Raw genomic sequence first — 4,110 nt, 5'->3', positions numbered from 1 at the left:
AAGACAGCTACAGTGTACTTACATATAATAAATAAATAAATCTTTAAAAAAAAAACAACAACAACAACAAAAAAAAACCAAAAACCAAAAGCCAAAAAAAAAAAAAAAAGATAATGGTAAATTCCTGTGTAGGTCAGTGATTTAGCTTTCCATGCCCAAGGTCGGATCAAGGACTGCCTAGAATCTAACTTAGCTATATGTCAAAATATCAATCCTTAGGAGCACTTGTAATAAAGCAATATTAAGGGAAAGCACACAGATCCGTTTACCAACTAAAGCAAGGACATTGGAGCATTCTTTATACTGGATGCCACGATTCCAGGAGACTAAGTTTCCGAGAACTTTTCGCCTCAGGATAGCGGCCAGGTTTTCAGGGCCTGTCGCATTTGTCACTACTGGAGTGGATGTAGCACCACCATCCACGGGGATTCAAGAAAATTTGACTGTCCTTACAAGTTCACAGAGAACTTAGTCTATTACCCATGCTATTGTAGAACTCTGTTCTCTGAAGTGCTAGAAATACAACCATTAAGACCGTGTCTGGGCTGGTTAAGAGCACTAGCTAAAGGACTGAGATTTGAGGCCAAGCATCCATGTGGTAGCTCATAAGCCTTGGGTAACTCCAGTTCTCGGGACCCAACACCTTCTTCTGGCCTCTGCAGACATAATAAGGCACACACGTTGTCCACAGCCATACATGCAGGTATATTTAAAACCTAAAACATGCACATGTTAGCGGGCGGTGGTGGCGCACACCTTTGATTCTAGCACTTGGGGCAGAGGCAGGTGGAGCCTCTGAGTCCCAGGCCAGCCTGGTCTACAGTAAATGAGTTTCAGGACAGCCAGGACTATATATAGTAAGACCTTGTTGCCCAAACAAACAAAGCATTTGGATAGCCCCTAATGAAGGGCTTATGGTGGTTACCAAGTAGCAGGGAAGGGGGTGCACAATAGTCACAGATAATTCTAAGACTTTGCAAATGCAAACCGGCCTTGTTAAGTTTGGATACAAAGAAAACTGTGCGGTCCGCAGGAGGCTACTGCAGGGCAGTTCACAGTTCCCACTGTCCATAGAAGCCTGTGTTATGAAAGAGGCTCAAACGGGTCAGGGTGAAGGTGTGTTTCCCCTGTCAGGTCACATCAGGTGTGAGGATTACACAAACACATCCTGCCAAGGAAATGTTCTGCTGTAGTGCAAAGGCTTTCTGGCTCTAGTGTGATTATGATGTCCACAGAAGGGATTCCCCCACTAACCCATACTGCTTGTGAACATTACAGCATGCAAGCATGCAGGGAAACCTGGGAGTTTACACCATGGGCCAAAGCTTACTGGAGGAAAGGTATGCGTTCAGGGAGCTGTGTCCTGCCCCTGAGAGAATTACATAAACTACAGTTAACTTACATGCCCAGTTATGCTGTCCTGTCAGGGAGGGATGGTATTGCTGGAAGTAAAACGCTACTGCCTTAAGGTTGCCTGGGGTCAAATCGCAGCTGGGCTTCTTCTCAAACTGTGTGATATGGGCAAGGTCACTTAGTCCCCACCCCCACCCCACCCCGTGCCTTGATTTCCACCTCTTTTAAAATGGGAATAGGCTGAGGGTGTGGCTCAGTGGTAGAGCAATTGCAAAACCCCAGTTTAAGGTCCTGGGTTCTCTTCCCTGCAGAAAAAGAGGGGAGGGGGGGAGAGAGAATAAAAGACCTTGATGGCTTTGTTGGGAAGGCTAGTGAGTTAGAGCAGCTCAAGCTAGTGCTTTTTGAACAACAGGATGAAGTTCCGCAAATTTTAAAAAGAAGATGGGAGACCCAGGCCGGGGTCTGTGATAACAGTACTTAGGAGGTGGAGGTGGGAGGATCTGGATGATTTGAAGTTCAAGGAAAGCCTGGGCTAGAGAGCGAGAGCCAGCTGGAGGTCAGCCAGGGCTAAAGGAGACCCTATTTCAGGAAACAACAAGGAAACCAAAAGAACAACCATATTCATCATGGAGAAATACTAAGGCCAGAAGTAATCCTAGCATCTGGGAGGCTGGTGCTGGAGGATCATCCAGACCTGGGCTGCATCAGCAGACCTCAGCTGAAAAAGCAAAGGAGAAAGGAAAAAAGCTAAATGTTAAAGAAACATCATTTATTTAATCAGATTGGTACAGTATGATATATATATATATATATATATATATATGTATATATATATATATCAGAATATTACCTAGTACTCTGATCTATTACCAGTTATAAGTTATTTGATTTCTGTAATGAGTTGGGAATGTAGCTTAATAACAGGAGCCCATGCTTAAGATGGATAAAGCCCTGGGTTTCATAAATAAATAAATTTCCAGTAATAGAACAGAGGACAAGGGAAATGGCCTATCAGGTAGAGGTACTTGCCACCAAGCCTGAGTCCCAGAGTTCGATCCCCTGAAAGTTATCTTCCAAACTTCACTTGGGTGATGTGTGGTCCGTACATGTCTTGTCCCCAGCATGGATTTCTCTGAGTTCTAGGCCAGCCACGGCTAAAAATGAGACTGGTCTCAACACCCTTTAAACATCCCTCCCTCAAAACAAAACAAAACAGAGTGGAGGCTGAAAAAATGGCATTAAAGAGTGCTGACCGGTCTTCCAGGGCATCTGCAATGTATTCCTGGCACTCACCAGGCAGCTCACAAACATGTAACTCCAGTTCCAGGAGATCTGACAACCCCTTCTGGTCTCCATGGTCACCAGGCACACACATGATGCATAGGCACACATACAGGCAAAACCCCTCATACACAAAAAATAAAATAATTTTGGAGGTGATGGTTTTTTTGTTTTGTTGTTTGTTTGTTTGTTGTTGTTGTTGTTGTTTTTGAGACAGGATCTCACTTTATAGCTTTGGCTATCCTGGAACTTGATAGGTAGACCAGACTTGCCAGCCTCAAACTCACAGAGATCCATTTGCCTTTGCTTCCCAGGTGCTGGGATTAATGAGATGGGCCACAATGTCCAATAATTTATTTTAAAGAATACTTTGCTGAAAGTGTTAGACTTCAAAATTTATAATACACAGCTGGGCATGGTGGTACAAGCCTTTAATCCCAGCACTCAGGAGGCAGAGGCAGGCAAGTCTGGGAGTTTGAGGCTAGCCTGGACTACAGTGGGAGTCCAGGACAGCCAGGGCTGGTTACACAAACCTTGTCTCAAAAAACATATGTGTGTTTGTGTGTGTGTGTGTGTGTGTGTGTGTGAGAGAGAGAGAGAGAGAGAGAGAGAGAGAGAGAGAGAGAGAGAGAGAGAAAAGAGCACAAGCACACTTGGGACAGAGGCAGAATTGCTGTGAGATTGAGATTGAGGCCTGCCTGGTCTACACAGTGACAGCATCAAACAAAACAAATGAGTTAGAACAAACAACAATAGGACAGAGTGATGCATACCCACAATTCCACTCTGCTCCAGAGTTCAAAGTCGGCCTCAGCTACACAGTGAGTTCAATGCCATCTTGGACTGCAGGAGATGACTCAAAAAACAACCAACCAACCAACCAAACAAACAACCAAACAAAAAACTAAAGGGCTGGAGAGATGGCTCAGCAGTTAAGAGCACCAACTGCTCTTCAGAAGGTCCTGAATTCAAACCCCAGCAACCATATGGTGGCTCACAACCACTCGTAATGAGATCTGACGCCCTCTTCTGGTGTGTCTGAAGAGAGCTACAGTGTACTTACATATAATAAATAAATAAATCTAGGAAAAAAAAAAAAAAAACCTAAGGCCCCGGCACAAACAGCACATAAGTAGCAGAAGCCTGCCTTGTCTGGCCTCAGTGGGAGAGGATGAGCCTCATCCTGTAGAGATTTGATGCCCCAGGGAAGGGAGATGCCGGGGGNGGGGGGGGGGAGCACCCTCTCAGAGGCAAAGGGGAGGAGGGATGGGGGGCAACATTTAGAATGTAAATAAGTGGAACAAAAAAAAATCTAAGGGTGGAAGAAAACACCAAAATATACATTTTGTGTTGTTTTCCTTTTTTTTTTTTTTTGCAGCTGAAAATTTTACTTTATTTACATCATCATCTGCCTCCTGACTGTAGTTTCCCCTCCCTGTTTTCCTCTTTTTTTTTCTTTTTTCTTTTTTTTTTTTT

Source organism: Mus caroli, chromosome 7 (genome assembly GCF_900094665.2).
Source record: "Mus caroli chromosome 7, CAROLI_EIJ_v1.1, whole genome shotgun sequence".
NCBI classification, from domain to species: domain Eukaryota; kingdom Metazoa; phylum Chordata; class Mammalia; order Rodentia; family Muridae; genus Mus; species Mus caroli.
This window is presented reverse-complemented; position numbering follows the sequence as displayed.